The 18,210-nt window shown below is 42.1% G+C and overlaps 1 long non-coding RNA gene across 1 annotated transcript; it reads left to right on the plus strand.

Annotated features, from left to right (window-relative positions):
* The first annotated feature begins 15,457 nt into the window (after positions 1-15,457).
* Positions 15,458-16,946, plus strand: LOC131572788 (uncharacterized). Its single transcript, XR_009276049.1, has 3 exons — positions 15,458-15,963; positions 16,312-16,426; positions 16,797-16,946. It is a non-coding gene; the product is annotated as an uncharacterized LOC131572788 (long non-coding RNA).
* The last annotated feature ends 1,264 nt before the right edge of the window (positions 16,947-18,210 follow it).

Raw genomic sequence — 18,210 nt, forward strand, 5'->3', positions numbered from 1 at the left:
TAGTGGGTTGCGATTTTCATTATACTGTCCCAATAACTACTCAACAGCTAATTAACACAGATTTTAACCTGTATCGAGAAACACCAGAATTGCGAATAGGGATGGATGTCAAAATTCTCAAAGCAATGCTCGCACACCCTAAAGTAAAGGAATTGGTGCAAAGAGTGAATCAAACAACTACACGGATGGTATGGCAGGTAGAACATGATTCAGAAAGAATAAAGAATGTCCTCACCGAAGTAGAACAAGTAGGCCAGCATCATTGGTGGGATATCTTCACAGGATTTTCCCCAACAGCCACACAGGTTTTCAATTACCTGGTGCACCCAATGATATTGGTAGTTGGAGCCCTGTTGGTTTTAACTTTTACAAATATTTTTATGTGGTGGAAGCTAAGGATCATAATGAAAAGGACCCAAATGGTTTGGGCTATGGTACGAGCGCATCAGCGCTCTTAGGATTAGACATCAGCACTCTTAGGATCAGACCTTGACGAAAGAATTCGTAAGTCATAAGAAAAGGGGGGAATGAAGCCATAAAATAGATAGCCTTCGAGAAATAATGGGTTAAAACATAGAATATGAAGGGAACATCTGGAAGTAATAAACACAACGACAGGAGGGAAAGAGAAGGATAAAAAAAATCACCGGACTAAGCGTAATTTAAGCCGAAGCTAAAGCATGCCTAATGTCAATATGATAAGTTGGCCCTAGGAGGTTGGGAACTCGGCCAACTACACCGGGAAAGGACCAAATTTGGAAAGAAGTTCAAAAGTTTAAGGAGGAAGACTCCTCGGAGACCCTCGCCCACGATGAAGGCCGACCGGAACGACCCCCGAAAAGATCCTCAAAATAGAAGTTTCCGCCCACGCCCCGCCTACGGCACGCCCCATATGAATATGCATGGATATGATGTAATTCCAAACCTAAAACTGTATAAAAGGCACGCTTTTGCTGTAAGACTTTGGAAAACTCCCTTTAGAGATTTCCCCAACGTGCACGTTGCTAATAAAATACCTCCTGTCTATTTGACTTAAACTGCGTCTCTTAGACAGTTATTCATCGCCTTTTGGGGCAAAATTCGGCATCAAACAAATGCCCCATATCAAATAAATTTGCCTTGGCACCACATCTCAATAAAAACAATGGGGTCATTTTTGTAGGGTAGAACAGCTGAGTAAAGGAAAATAAGGCAAAGAAAACAAACTTCTTCCTGTACCCTTAGTTATTACAGTGATGAATCCCTAGCATGATGTCCTATTTTTCAAACATTACAGAAATTCATAGATTTTTCTGAAGAGACCTAGAGCCATTCCTCAGTTCTGCCCTGTCTGATCATGGGTGCACCCAGAGGAGATGGGAGGTCCTGGCTTGTCCACAGGGAATTTCCTGGTACCCAGGGATGAGACTTCCCTTAGCTGTCGACCTTGCTTCCCAAACCCAAAGATGTCCATGTGTACTCCTTTTTATTTTTGAGACAGTAGATTACTGCCTCTCAAGCAGCACTGCGAAATATCTGCACAAAGTATTGTCATGAATGATTGTGAGCATTTTTCAATACCTATAACTTACAGAAATTATGGTTTCTCCATATCTGGTGCACCAGCTGCCATAAGCATCTGTGCATTGCACTTTCTGGTCTATCAATTAACTCTATAATCAAAATAAGGGATGTGTGAAACAGGGTGGTGAGATGGGGCATCCTCTGCCAGAGAAATTACAAACAAAAAATACAATATGGACTAGCCTGGGAGGAAAAATTCTGATTTAAAGTGTATAGGATACGTCATTAGATTAATAGCTCATTCCTTTATTCATCTGCAGACTGATTATCAGAAAAATAATGTTTGCCTAATGCTGATGGACTTTAAGTTTGCAAAAATTACCCTTTTGTATGCAGAAGGGGTAATTGCATATAAGAAGCAGAGAGTTTAGTATATAATTACCTGTTTTATGCATGTAAATGTACTCCTGAGCCCAACTAAAATTTGATTCTACTGATGAAGGAGAATTAACAGCTGAATTTCTATCAATCAGGGCCTTTAAAAATGTCTACAGTTGAATGAGATTGCTTTTATACAGCTGCCTTTAAATATAGCCTGCCATTTTCTGTTACATTAGTCTCCTAAAATGACATTACAAAAAGTAATAGTTTCTCTGCTCTACTGAGTTGCAAGTCCAGCTGTTTTGTAGAACTGCAGAGGAAAGGATAAATTTTAATTATTTGTGGATACACTTAATGTGCCTTTTATAAATGCCATTTATATGGTGAAATTAGTGGTGGTGATGGACGGTTTTTTCTGATTTTTTTGTTTAAAAAGTGGGGGTTTTGTTGTTTTTGTTTGTAGTTTTGGTTTTTTGTTTTTGTTGGGTTTTGTTTGTGTTTATTTGTGTATGTGTAGCTACATAACATTTACCTTTAAAGTAGTCCAAGCTTTAGATGTATTCCCATCTAGAAAATTATTCCCTCTGCTGGGGAGAATATCAGATGATAATAAAGTTACTGGAAAAAAAAAAAAAAAAAAAAAAAAAAAAAAAAGAAATGCTTTTCTCTCATCTTGTGCTTCTGTTCTGTCACTTTCCTAGCCCGGTGCCTCTGATCTCACCTCTGGGAACCACAGAACATGTTAGGATTTACTGCTGTAGGTATAGGAGTAGTGAAATGAAACAAAGTCTCCAGTTTATGCTACAACCCCAAACAACGAGAACTGCGAAATAAGTAGATGATTGGTGTTTACTGAAAATGCAGTTTCTGAAAAGGATAACTTGTAGCAAAACCCCAATTCATTCTGTGCCTTGTAAGTTGCATCTTCACCTAATGAACTGCAGCTACGTTTTTATAATCTTCCAAAAGGTATCTTCAAAAAGCTGCTTTTGGAATGGATACTGTACTGACTCAATGGTTACATAAGAGTTGTGTTATATCTGGCACAAATGTACCATTACCATTTTTTTCTAATTGCTTTTAACTTTTTCATTATTATTTTCATACCTTTTATGGAAGATTAATGCTTTCATCTGCTCTGCAAGGTTGCTGAACAACAAGTATGTCATTGCAATTAATAGCTTTTGTGCATTTTGCTGTCATTTTTCCCCAGCTTCCATGAATCAGTGTACTCCTAGAAAGTAAAATATCTTTTATTTTAAAAATAATTAGCAACAATCTATACATGAACATACCTTGTAATACCTCTGCTGCTGGTTTTTTCCTCACTTTTGCTTTTTTTTTTTTCCAGTAAGCTGTTTGTACAGAGGTTCAGCCATCTTCTCATGTCACCAGATTCAACTTATTTTGTTCTGCATTTTAACCCAGGCCCTTTTCATCCAAAAACAAGGAATGCCAAAGCCAAAACAGTTCTCTGTGTGATACAGGTATCGCTTGTGAAACAGCCTTTCCTATGTGATGCTGGAACATTATTTTTCCCTTTCTATCTAGAGTGATGTTCATTCTTGCTTAGTCCATTTAATAAGCAAACTGGCAAACCTATGAAACTATAGTAATGAAATCTAGTGGGGAATTCTTTATTTTTAACTCACTGCACGGTGGGACTGCATTAAAAATCATTCTGTGCAGTCCACAACAATATTAAATGAGAAGTCAATATTCAGGAACTAGATTAGTGAACTCCAGATTTGGCATGGAAGGATGGAACTGTACTGTTGAGAAATACTGCTCTTTGAGCATGTGATACTGCCTTTTAACTGTGTACTACATTTTCACCAGTTGTTTTGCTTGGAATCTCCAATGTGTTTGTGATTGAGAGAGAGTACTTCAGAGTGTGCCCCAGATTATGAGGAATTGATAGTGGGTGTAGAATCAGGATTGATAATCCTAAATTATTTTAGATGTTATAGAGATTCCTTATAAAGTTCCCTTGACTCTCCATGATGTTGTGGACATGAAAGCACAGAGTTGTATAACTTCAGATGACAATTTAAAGCTGGTTTTTAACACATTAGAACTATAAGTGAGAGCTATATCTACAGTTAGGGTTTTTTTAATATGATAGCCGACAAGAAAGAAAAGCATTTTTCTTACTTGTTTATAATGTTATATTTGCCACCACTGCGTTGGGGGGAAAAATTGTGTACTTCCATGGTGTTATGTAGTTATGCTGTTGAAAAGAAAAGCTGAATATAATGAGCTACATTATGGCAAAATGTTCACTATCTTTAGAGTTGACTGGGGAATTTGTTTTCAAGAACAACACTTCCATCATTTCCCCTATGTGTGAAAAATGAGCATTAAATTATTATTTGTTTATGCTCTTTATATGAAAAGGTATTATTTTAAATTTTTCTTTTATTCTTAAAATGTGTTTCAGTTATTTATAATCTTGGTTTGGATTTCTGGTTCTAAATTTTTTCCGCCCCCGACTTTACAGAATATTTTAGCTGGCTTTATTTTATTAAACAAATGATTGTCAAAATTATCATTTTATGTCAAAATTATCATTTTAGTTATGAACTAACCTGAAAATTATCAATTAGTGATAAACTTCTAATGAGAGTGATTGCTAGTTTTCATGGAAGTAAGAGAGCTTGTACTGGAGGATGCCACATGCAGTATCACTTTCCAGAAAGGCTGTAATTAAATGTAAGTAATTTTGCTACTGATGCCTTTCATTGATTTTGCCTGAAACTACTTTCTGTTCTTTCTTTGGCAAAGCATTTCTAAAAAAATTATCTACTGAGATGGAGATAACTCATAAATGTTCTTTAATTGTATTACCGTCTCTTGGTCTCAGGTTTTAAATACTTTCTCCAACCTCTGTGTTCATGAATGGGGATAAAGAAATAAGTCATTGAGAGAGAGAAACCAGAAGAGACTGTTCTGAGTTCCCAAGAAGAGAGATATTTGCATGAAATAAATCAAATTATAAATAAAGCATAAAAACAGAACACTAAAACGCAATCCCAGCTCACTGAAAGGCATGTCCGATGTGGTGAGGAGTTTCCTCTTTCACATTTTAACTAGTAGGTAACATGTCGTTGACAATATGGCATTTAGGTTTCCTTATTATAGTGATTATGTATAAAAATAAACCTTTCAAGCAACAAAGACATGTTTTAAGTCTTTTTTTATCCTCCGTTGGCATTTTTAAATGTTACCAAAATTCAGAGCAAATGTCATGAAGTTCAGATAAGGTTTTCTGAGACTGCATTGCATTTTATGGCAAATGGAGAGTAACTGCAAAGTCCTGATGTACAAACCTAGTGTAATGTAGAAAGAGAAGACTTATAAATTCATTTTTTAAAATAAAAAATGGAAAAATTCTTTAGTAGTTAAAATAGCGTATATAAGTATATACTTCAGGATTAGTAAAAATTATATTTTATTTGGTGCTATTCATATTGCATCTAAAAAACCTCCTTTTTCTTTGTCAGTTAAGCTGAATATATGGATAATATCCAGCTTTGAATTTTAGATTATAAATAAAGAAATAAAATGAGATTGTCATTAGAATCTTCATCAAATCCCATGAAATTAATTCAAACTAAAAAGGGCTGCAAGAGTTGACTTGGAAGTGACTTCCGTCCTCTTTATCCATCTTACACATGCCTACATTTTTTAAAAAATATTTTCCTGATGTTAGGATACATATCTGTCTCTAGCAGTGGAAAAAAACATCTTTTCATATTGGCAATATTACTGAACACATTTCCACAGTGAATGCTTCCCTGCTTCTTGATGCACATGAAGCTGAACAAACAAATCTAATCTAATTCCATTCTAGGGGAGAACTGATGCATGTCCAAACTACCATCACATTTTTGTTAAAATATATTTATTTGTTGATATTCATGAACAGCAGACATTGTTTGATAAGGTAGAACCTTTATGAGACTGAAAATCAGCAATTCCACTTGAAGAATTAAAATGTTTGTTGGTTCACATAAATCTGTATGTGTCCTGGGTTGATTATGATGTTAAATTGTATCCCCATTCATCCACCTAACCCAGAGACAGGTTTTATATTCTTAAAATTCCATCTGAGACTAAAAGTGAGTGGAAAAGAAGCACCGAGTCTGTTATCAGAGACTCTACTTGCTCCCCCCGCATCAGGAGTTTTGACTACAGCACAGACAGACAACAAGACACAGATCGCCTTGGCTTTCCAACTAGCCGGAGCAGAGAGGTCTTCCTGGACTGTTTTCTTTCCCTTTTTCTGAAACAAATCGAACCTGCTCTGGACTGGGGACTCGGGGGAGCACCGGGAGCTTGCACCTGTGGACTACCGGGAGCCCAGCCTGGGCAGCGGCATTTTCCAGCGCCAGAGGGACTGATAACAGAGCGAACACCCACAGGAAAGAGACCCTCTGAAGTTTGTCATCTTTTCTGAAGGGCGAGAGGTTTTGTAACTTGATATCATTCATTTTTGTGCTGAGTGGTGCTGTGCCTGTGAAATAAACAGGTTTTTTCCACTTCTCTCAGAGAAATCTCTTCCCGAACCGGTTGGGGGGTGGGGGAAAAGGACCACGTGGGTTTGCTTCCCGGGGGGAGCCCCACTGGAAGTTTTCTCCTAAATTTGCCCTAAACCAGGACAAATACATTCATTGGCGCCCAGCACGTGGCACGAGAGAGTGGAAAAACCCTGTACTGATTGTATTGAAGTGGCAATTACTTTGTATTGGGATAAGATAAAGCAGTCCCTAGCCATCCAGCCATGCTGCTTGAATTAATAATGTCTTTTGGGGTGCAGGCCTTCATGTGTTTCTGGTTGCTAGGCTTTTTTGAGGTTTTAATACCTTTATGGTCCCTTGGTTTATTTTCTTATCCACAACTAGCCCCGGTATTGTCCCTAACACATAGCTTTTACAGTAGAGGGGCACAGATTAGAATAGCTATTGGGCTGGGCCTAGTGATTATGATTTACAAGAAGTTTATTCAGGTGCTGGAGTCTGTTCCAAATATAAAGGATTCATGGGTATGGTTATGCACCCAGTTTGTTAGAGGAGGAGCAGGGAACGAGGCTTTTCAACCTTTCCTTTCCTTCTTCTCCTCTGAATCGGTTACATCACTATTGGAGAGTGTTCAGTTCCCCCTGAATGTTAAAGAGACCATCTTCCTGGCATTTAATCTGGTAAGTTTCCTCTATACAGTCTTCAGCCTCTCTAGAATGAGGGCTGAGATTTCTAGAGGGACTGATGAGACCCCTGAACCGAGCATGGAAAATCCTGAGTGGGGTGGAGAATGGGAGGATATGGGCCAAATCCTGAAGGAATTCTCTGACCCTGTAGTTTGGGACTTCCCACATGAACAAATTCTGAATCCAGCTGAGGTGGGGAAATACCTGAAAGAGAAGTGTCAGGATGAGTCTAAAGAAAAAAAGATCATTTCAGTAAGCTGGGCCCTGGCATACGCTTATCGTACATTGCTGGATACTGTAGGGCAGCAAACGGGAGAAAGGGGACAGGGAGATAAATCAAGAGTTACCCCAGTTACTCAGGCTGCAGCCAACCTCCTAGTTACAAAGCTGGTAGCTAAACCAGACAGCAAGCCTCAACCAATGGCTGTTGCTACTAGCACAAGAAGTGGAAAGTGCACAGACAAAACCGATCGACCAGTGGATGATGATGATGAGGATACAGGAGAAGGACCCTCAATGCCTCCTGACACAAAACCAAGAGTCAAAGCAACTGGAACAAGATCAGAAGCTAATATTGAGTCCTTTTCCCTGAAAGATCTTTGTGGCCTGAGGAAGGACTACACCTGATGAATCTCTCATTAGTTGGTTAGTCCGTCTGTGGGATGCCGCAGGTGAGGCTACAGTTCTGGATGGCACTGAAGTGAGGCATCTGGGATCCCTGTCACATGATCCCGTTATCGACCAGGGGATGATGAGGGGAGCTAACCCTTGCAGTCTCTGGGCACGGGTCCTTGAAAGTGTAGCCCAAAGATATCTGTGTGTAGATGACCTCTACATGCAACAAACACAGTGGAAAACCATCGAACAAGGGATCCAACGCCTGAGAGAAATGGCAGTGGCAGAGATAGTTTTTTCAGATGACATACCAACTAAGAATCCAGACTCAGTGCCATGTACATCCGTGATGTGGCGAAAATTGGTACGACTTGGGCCACAAGAATATGCATCTGCTTTAGCAATGATGAAACGAGATGAAAGGGAGGAGACCGTGCTGGACATGGCGAAGAAGCTTCGAGCATACGCAGATGCCGTGCATGGCCCCACACATGCAAGAATCGCAGCTGTGGAAACACGTCTGCTGAAATTAGAAGATAAGATAGAGGAGAATCACAAAAAACTTAGAGATGAGATTAAAGAGGACCTTCTCCAAATCTCAGCAGTACAGATCAGAGGTCCTGGCACTCAACGCAGGCGTTCCCCAGATCGGGAGAGAAGGTATACCCCACGAGCTGAGCTGTGGTTCTACCTGCGTGATTGCGGAGAAAACATGAGGAGATGGGATGGGAAATCTACTGCAGCTCTGGCACAACGGGTGTGTGAAATGAAGGAGGAGAAGAGTCACAAAGGAAGTTCCACCAAAAGGGAAGCAGCTCCAGTTGCCCATAGCCAAACTGCCAGGTATGATGATGATGACATGTCCGATCCCCTTGAAGGAACATCCAAGACATATACCAAAGGAAAGAAGGATAACCAGGCTTAGAGGGGCCCTGCCTCTAGCCAGGTAGAGGCTAGGGAAAATCGTGTTTTTTGGACTGTGTGGATTCGTTGGCCTGGCACATCAGAACCACAACGATATGAGGCCTTGGTTGACACTGGTGCCCAGTGCACACTAATTCCATCAAGACATGTAGGGGCAGAATCTGTTTCTATTGCTGGCGTGACAGGGGGATCACAGGATTTTACCTTGGTGGAAGCAGATGTGAGCCTGACTGGAAAGGAATGGAAGAAACACCCCATTGTGACAGGCCCAGAGGCCCCATGCATTTTGGGCATAGACTACCTCCGAAGTGGGTATTTCAAAGACCCAAAAGGATTCAAGTGGGCATTTGGAATAGCAGCTGTGGAGACAGAGGGTGTCCAGCAACTGAACACCTTGCCTGGACTGTCCGAGAAGCCATCTACAGTAGGACTTCTGAAGGTGAAAGAACAGCAAGTACCAATTGCCACCTCGACAGTGCACCGCCGACAATATAGAACAACTCGAGATGCTGTGATCCCCATCCACAAGATGATCAGAGAGCTGGAGAGCCAAGGGGTGGTCAGCAAAACCCACTCACCCTTCAACAGCCCCATCTGGCCTGTGCGTAAATCTGAAGGAGAATGGAGACTGACTGTGGACTATCATGCATTGAATGAAGTGACTCCACCTCTGAGTGCTGCCGTGCCGGACATGCTGGAGCTCCAGTACAAGCTGGAGTCCAAGGCAGCGAAGTGGTACGCCACTATTGACATTGCCAGTGCATTTTTCTCCATTCCCCTGGCAGCAGAATGCAGGCCTCAGTTTACCTTCACGTGGAAGGGAGTGCAGTACACCTGGAACCGACTGCCCCAGGGGTGGAAGCACAGCCCCACCATCTGCCATGGACTGATCCAGGCTGCCCTGGAAACGGGTGAGGCTCCAGAACATCTACAGTACATTGATGACATCATTGTGTGGGGGAACACAGCAGCAGAAGTGTTTGAGAAAGGAGAGAAAATCATCCAGATCCTCCTGAAAGCTGGTTTTGCCATCAAGAAGAGCAAAGTTAAGGGACCAGCTCATGAGATTCAGTTCCTGGGAGTAAAGTGGCAAGATGGACAGCGTCAGATTCCTACTGATGTCATCAACAGAATCACAGCAATGTCTCCACCAACTAATAAGAAGGAAACACAAGCTTTCTTAGGTGCCATAGGGTTCTGGAGAATGCATATTCCTGAATACAGTCAGATTGTGAGCCCTCTTTACCTGGTCACTCGGAAGAAGAATAATTTCCATTGGGGCCCTGAGCAGCAACAAGCCTTTGCTCAGATCAAGCAGGAGATCGCCCATGCAGTAGCCCTTGGCCCAGTCAGAACAGGACCAGATGTGAAGAACGTGCTCTACTCTGCAGCCGGGAGCCATGGTCTGTCCTGGAGCCTCTGGCAGAAGGTGTCTGGTGAGACTCGAGGCCGACCATTAGGATTTTGGAGTAGAAGCTATAGAGGGTCCAAAGCCCATTACACCCCAACAGAAAAAGAAATTTTGGCGGCCTATGAAGGAGTCCAAGCTGCCTCAGAAGTGATTGGCACTGAAGCACAACTCCTCCTGGCACCCCGACTACCAGTGCTAGGATGGATGTTCAAGGGAAAGGTTCCTTCCACCCATCATGCAACCAGTGCCACATGGAGCAAGTGGATTGCTCTTATCACGCAGCGTGCCCGTAATTGGTAAACTGAACTGCCCTGGGATTTTGGAAATAATTACAAACTGGCCTGAAGGTGAAAATTTTGGTTTCACAGATGAAGAACAAGAGGAAGTGACAAGGGCTGAAGAAGCTCCACCATATAACCAGCTTCCAGCAGAAGAAACACGCTATGCTCTTTTCACTGATGGTTCCTGTCACATCGTAGGGATGAACCGGAAGTGGAAAGCAGCCGTATGGAGCCCCACACGACAGGTCGCAGAGGCCACTGAAGGAGAAGGTGGATCAAGCCAACTTGCGGAATTCAAAGCTGTTCAACTGGCCCTGGACATTGCTGAAAGAGAGAGGTGGCCAAAGTTGTACCTCTACACTGATTCATGGATGGTGGCCAATGCTCTGTGGGGATGGTTGGAGAGGTGGAAAGAGGCTAATTGGCAGCGTAGAGGAAAACCAATTTGGGCAGCTAAAGAGTGGAAAGATATTGCTACCAGAGTAGGGAGACTACCAGTGAAAGTTCGCCACGTAGATGCCCATGTCCCCAAGAGCAGAGCTAATGAGGAACACCAAAATAATAAGCAGGTAGATCAGGCTGTGAAGATACAAGTGTCAAAAATAGATTTGGATGGGGAACATAAGGGAGAGTTGTTCCTAGCCCGATGGGCTCATGATGCCTCAGGTCATCAGGGTAGAGATGCCACCTATAAGTGGGCACGAGACCGAGGGGTGGATTTAACCATGGACAGCATTTCTCAGGTTATTCATGACTGTGAGACATGTGCTGCGATCAAGCAGGCCAAGCGGTTGAAGCCCCTCTGGTACGGTGGGCGGTGGTCCAGATACAAGTATGGGGAAGCCTGGCAGATTGACTACATCACACTGCCCCAAACCCGCCAAGGCAAGCGCTACGTGCTCACGATGGTAGAAGCCACCACAGGATGGTTGGAAACCTACCCTGTGCCTCATGCTACAGCCCGGAACACCATCCTGGGACTTGAAAAGCAGGTCCTTTAGAGGCATGGCACCCCTGAGAGGATTGAGTCAGACAATGGGACTCATTTCAAGAACAGCCTTATAAACAGCTGGGCTAGGGAACATGGCATTGAGTGGGTGTATCATATCCCCTACCATGCACCAGCTGCTGGGAAAGTGGAGAGGTACAATGGACTATTAAAAACCACCTTAAAGGCACTGGGTGGGGGATCTTTTAAAAACTGGGAGCAACATCTAGCAAAGGCCACCTGGTTAGTCAACACCAGAGGTTCCACCAACCGAGCAGGTCCTGCCCAGTCTGAGTCTTTACATGTAGTAGACGGAGACAAAGTCCCAGTGGTACATGTCAGAGGTCTGCTAGGGAAGACAGTTCGGGTCAATTCTACCTCGAGCACAGACAAACCCATTTGTGGGGTTGTCTTTGCTCAAGGACCAGGTTGTGCATGGTGGATAATGCAGAGAGATGGAACAACACGATGTGTACCTCACACAGGGAGACCTGATCATTGGGTAAAAGGTTACTGCCATTGTCTGTACATTAAACCATGCAGACATGAAATAGAAGGAAGGTATGAGGAGGTGAAGATGTGTGCAGAGTTGGAATGTTAGTTTTGGCAGTAAGTTGACGATATGGGGATAAGGGGTGGAATATCCTGGGTTGATTATGATGTTAAATTGTATCCCCATTCATCCACCTAACCCAGAGACAGGTTTTATATTCTTAAAATTCCATCTGAGACTAAAAGTGAGTGGAAAAGAAGCACCGAGTCTGTTATCAGAGACTCTACTTGCTCCCCCCGCATCGGGAGTTTTGACTACAGCACAGACAGACAACAAGACACAGATCGCCTTGGCTTTCCAACTAGCCGGAGCAGAGAGGTCTTCCTGGACTGTTTTCTTTCCCTTTTTCTGAAACGAATCGAACCTGCTCTGGACTGGGGACTCGGGGGAGCACCGGGAGCTTGCACCCGTGGACTACCGGGAGCCCAGCCTGGGCAGCGGCATTTTCCAGCGCCAGAGGGACTGATAACAGAGCGAACACCCACAGGAAAGAGACCCTCTGAAGTTTGTCATCTTTTCTGAAGGGCGAGAGGTTTTGTAACTTGATATCATTCATTTTTGTGCTGGGTGGTGCTGTGCCTGTGAAATAAACAGGTTTTTTCCACTTCTCTCAGAGAAATCTCTTCCCGAACCGGTTGGGGGGTGGGGGAAAAGGGCCACGTGGGTTTGCTTCCTGGGGGGAGCCCCACTGGAAATTTTCTCCTAAATTTGCCCTAAACCAGGACAGTATGACTTTAATTTTCTTCCCTGGCATTGAGTAGCACAACAATGGGTTTATTTCTGTGCTTAAGTCTTACTCAACATGAAAAAAAGATGAAAGAAATGGATCCTAAATTAGTGCAAAGTGAAGACATTTCAAAAGGAAAGGGTGCTATTAACATAGTAAAATCTCAGTTTTCTCAAGCATCAGCCAGATATCTATGTATGATATGGTTACAGATTTGCTGTAAGGTACATAATGAAAATATGCAATTTTGATTTAACTGTAGCCTAAGATAAACAGGTATACAAGATGCATCTGCAAGTCTAACTCCATTCTTTGATTGGGTAACCTTTATGTACATGCTGTAATGCACTGAAAACACATGGCTTTGTATGTGCAGACCACCTTTAGGTGGTTAATTACTTTCAAGGCAGGTAAGAATTACAACAGAATACTTTTATTTTTTCTATGTTCATGTTCTTCTATAACCATACTCACTGTGTGCTTTTTACAAGAAAATAGCAGTGCACGTTTTTTTCAGAACGGACATAAAGAGTAAGGAATGGGCAAGGAACTCCTACGTTTCACATTGCCATATTTGCCTGAGCACCTCTCTCAGAAGGAAATCAGACTTTGAAAGCTGTCTAGAGAAAGGAGGAAAAAATACCCCAGCAAAACTAACCAAAAAAAAAAAAACAAACAAGAAAGAAGCTGAAATTATGAGAATTTTATCTACTTGAAAGGAGAGGGAGAGGGACAGGTTTTGGTTTGATTTGTTTTCCTTTTTTAGGAATTAGAAGGCATGATTTGATAATGTGGAATTTAGGCTAAAATATGTATTTTGGAAAGGACAGGAAAAAATGGCATTCATTCTGGAATATAGTAAGAGCAAACTCGTGTCAGAATGTGAAGAAGTCCACAGAACAATGCAGTTTACTTTGGCTTTTGGGTTGAATGTCACAGGCATCAGAAGGATCCAGTGGATCTACATAAAATGAGGTCTATGCCAGAAGGTGAAGTGAGAAACTAAATTAAACCTCCAAACAAAACATCAGCTAAAGTAGGAATTGAGATGCTGGGAAGAAATTCCAGTGGGAAGATAAGCCTATAGAGAAACTCAAATTTTAAAGGTTCTGAGGGATAAACTGCAGACATTTGAGATTCTCAGTTGTCAACATTTATTTTTTCACAAAGACCACAAACCATAGGTGACAGAAGTGGGACATGTTTTGGTGTCAGCTTCAATCAGCTTTGCTAGGAGTATGAAAGGAGATAGTAAATGGTGACAAATGAAATTCACACCATTTTATCTCATTCTCACACAGGTAGCAGGACATTTTAGAGCTGGTAAAACCTTAAGCTTGCACAGCCAAGGCTACTGCAATTAATTTGTTAGATCCTTGTAAAAGTGTATAATAAAGACTCAAGAGAAAATAACCATAATTCAGTAATAAATCATTAAGTGTTTATATATAGCAAAGACCTTACAGATTGTTCCAAGACATATGTAACTCAGAGAAAAGGAGGAAAACAAGGATGTCACAAAATCAGCATTTTGTACGAGAAATAAACAAAACAAGCATAGCTCAAGCATGGACAGAGAGCTCAGAAATACAAAATATGTAACTAGCAAATGATCATACTAAACCAAAAATCTTTTTTTATTATTATTAGAAATTAATATACAAAAGAAAGAATGTCCCAAGACCTGAAAAATCTTATAGGCAAATGGCAAATAATAAATGAATAATTTTTTTGGGATAGAGCTAGAAAAGTGAAGTTTCATGTTGCCTGAACTCTTAAAACAGTTAATTTAAATCACTAAGGAATTGAAGGTATTAAAAACGAGATTCACTTAATAAATTATAAAAAGTTTAATATAAACAAAAAGACAATTAGGCGACAAAGGAAATAAACAAAGGGTTAAAAGGGGCAGGTGCCCGGGCGGGTTGCCAGGAACACACCTGGTATCTTGGGAACGCTCTTTTTATCCCCCCCTGCTGTGAAGGTTTAATGCATATTCAAAGCATGTCCCCTCCCTAGTTCCGCCTTCTTAGAATATGCTCTTGCACAATTTTTATTTTCTGCTGGTCAGCACTATTTTTGCTGACTATTTTGGTCATTATTATTCTTGCTGATGAGCATTATTTTGGAGTTTGTTTTCCTTTCTTCTGCAAATGGTCATTGTTGATAACAGTCCAGGCCTCTTATCCTTCCTTTGAGGGCAGCTGGGCTTCACATCTTCTGCTGATAACAGTTTGGGCTCTATTTTTCTCCTGATAAGCAGCTTGGGCCCCACTGTCTTTGCCCTCTGAGGTTTTTTTGCTTTGTACCTAGGAAATTCCTCTAAGCTTAGAACTTGTTAACAAGAAAAAAGTACATACATAGCTAAAAAGTATTTAACATATAATATTCATCTTAATACCTGCAAAAGCCAATATCACAATATAATTTATAACAAAGGTGTTGGTCAGAGCAGAGTTGCCCATTAACAAGGTTAGCTGAACTTTCTGGTTAACTAAAAAATTTAAATAAATGGGATGGATGGGAATTTTCTGCAGCCATGATTTTTTAAGAATTCATGGGGGGAGTATGACAGACAAGAGAATATAGCTTTAAGTAGAATATAGCTTTAAAAGAGGGGATGAAGATGTGTGCAATAACAGCTGCCCAAGGGAAACAGGGCCCCACCCACAGGGGCCAATATTGACTCCATGTTCCCTTTGCTTCCCAGATGCCATCTGAGAGACGTCTCCTGGAGGGCTGCCCTGCACGGCAGGAAGAGACAGATGGAGGGCCTGTGACCATCAGGCAGGCAGAATCCCTCTGTTTTGAATGTATAGCTTTCTATAGTTCTACTTAGTAATCCTTATCCATTTATCCATTCTAGTGTTCTGTTTCTATAGATTGAATTATTTTATATACTTATATACAACATGGATTATAACTATATATAAGATCTCTATTTAGAGATCTGTGTAGTTAAGTGTAGATATATATAGTTATAGATGTGCTATTTTTTAATATGTAGTGATATTTATAGACTTTACCATTTAAATTTATATGTCTAGAGTAAAATTAATTACATATATACATATATATATAAAGTTCTATTTATAAACGCATATAGTTTTATTTGAAGAGGAATACAGATGTTCAGAGGGACAGATTTATGTTTGTATAGCCTTAGGCCGCATTTTAACCTCCTTTCCCCCTCGGCTGCCTTTTTCACCTCTTGTTTTTCCCCCTGTGCCCCCTCTGTCCCCTGTTTCCTGTGCTGGGTCCGAGCTGGCGCTGGGCCCGGTGGAGCAGCAGCTCCAGCGCCGGCTGTCCCTGGAGCGGTGGGAGCTGCCGGTGGCCCCAGGCACTGTCCCCTGAGGAGCTGCTGAAGGACGACGGTGAGACTGAGGGGGCTGAGGAGGCGGTGACGCTGAAGGGACGGTGACCTTGAGCTGCTGGGGGCACTGAGGGCTGTGGGGGAGCAGAGAGTGATGGTCACTGAGGTGACAGGGAAGTGGCACAGGTAGAGGGGGGTGCCGGCTCTGAGGGGACAGAATGGGTCAGAAGGGACTGAGGAGGGTGAGAGGACTGCGAGGGGCTGAAGAAACTGAAGGAGGGGCTGGGGGTTTGCCGAGAGGACGGCGGGGCTGAGGGGACGGAGGGGCCAGCAGGGAGCACAGAGGGGTCAGGGACTGCAGCTCTGCCAGGCCTCGGAACCAATTCCAGAGCCTCCGCTTTTACCACAGCTGCCCTGAAGACCTTGAGGCCAGCCAGACACTGACAGGAGCCAGCAGGGAGAAGCTGAAGGCCACAAGCAAGAGCAGTGAACAGGGAGCTGCTGCTGCCACCCCGAGAGCCTGGGTGAGGCCACAGGGCCGGTGAGGCCGCGCGGTGCTGAGGGTGGCGTGGGCTTTGGCCGTGGGCGCTGCCTGGCTGGGCAGGAGCGCCCCCTGCCCATGCTGGGGCTGCTCAGCGCTGCTGCCCCGGCCGGCACAGGGGCTGTCCTTGGGCAGGGCAGCTGTGCCGGCAGGGCCCGGGAGCTGTGCTGGGCTGCCGGGGGCTGTGGGACAGTCCCGCCGCGCCTGCACTCGCCACAAGCTGGCTCGCTCGGCCTGCTTGTTCTTCCCAACCCTCCTGGGGAGGCTCTGAGGTTTTCCCTTCCCTGCTGGAAGGGCAGGTGCTGCCAAGGGAAAGGTCCCAGTAATGACTCGGTGTTCCCTTTGCCTCCCAGATATCCCATCTGCTGTCCTTGTCCAGGAGAGCTGCTCTGCACGGGAGGAAGAGACCAAGGGAGAGGCTTTGAAGATGGGGGGGCTGAGTTCCCTGTCTAAAGATGAATGGACTTACGCATAAAGAGGGATAATTATGTGGATATTTAAATATGTATATATGTATATTCCTATTTGTATAGGAATATTTCTATATATATGTTGCTCTATTTATGGATGTATTCTTTGTACATATGTATGGATCTATACACATACATGTTCATAATTATGAACATGCATATAAGAATGTAAGTATACATATATGTTGTTACCTCTGTGTTAAATTTTATTTCCTAGTTATACAGTTGTGTAGGTATCTATTTCTGTTGATGCAATTATAGTTCTTTGGCTCTTTAAATAGATATATTGGTATTTGCATAGGTAGATACGTGTATTTTTATATTTTTATCTGTATATTGACATTTCTATGTAGAATTATATATGTATTCAGATGTATAGCTGTACATTTCTATTGATGCAGTTGTGTGGATATTTAGCTTGATATTTTTATATCACAGGGATATTTTTATATTTATAGATAGGTCTGTTTTATATATCTGTTTATATATATATGGTATGTAATATTTAATCTTTATGTACATCTGTAGATTGTTACCGCTATACACGTTTATATATATTTGTGTATAGCTGTGTATATTTAGTTCCATTTAAACATGCATGGAGTGGTAGAGTTGTATAATTCTATCAGCTGTGATCACTATTTGTATACTGTTATTTAGAGGGGGAAAGCATATTTTTGTATTTCTATATGTTCATAGTAATACATAATAAATTGTTAAACATCTAATTAATTTTTATATATAGTGAGTTGTTGTAGAGGCTGGAAATAAATTTTCTTAACGTAATTTAAGTTGGTACTTGCATACTTGTATATTCTTACATAACAATATTTGTGTATTTTTACATAGCGTTGTAAAATGTCTAATAAATGCCTTTTTTGACCCTTAACTGAGATTTCTATGGTGTAATGTATCATCAGCACAGGTGTAGCCATTTGTAATTGTAAGAGTGGTGTCTGTGAGGGAGGGCAAGAGCCTCCCCTGGAATAAAAAATGTAGACACCCCTCCCTCCAAATTATTATAATTCTGAATTTTCAAATTAAGGGGTTCTCAGGTAAAGATCTGGGGATAGGATGAACAGTTCTTTACTGGTATGTACAAGAAGGCAGACAAACAACACTAACTGTTCCAGCATGGGGTCGATAGTAGGGTGCCGCAGCCTTCCCAGAAGCATCTCTTGGAAGGCTGCTTCCGGCAGCACAACACACCCACACAGACACTCACACAGCCGGATAGATGCAGTTGGAGACAGTGGCAAAGAGTCAAGAGGGGCCAAGGAGAGTTTATTTCTTCTGA

This window comes from Poecile atricapillus, chromosome Z (assembly GCF_030490865.1).
Source record: "Poecile atricapillus isolate bPoeAtr1 chromosome Z, bPoeAtr1.hap1, whole genome shotgun sequence".
In the NCBI taxonomy this organism is placed as follows: Eukaryota; Metazoa; Chordata; class Aves; order Passeriformes; family Paridae; genus Poecile; species Poecile atricapillus.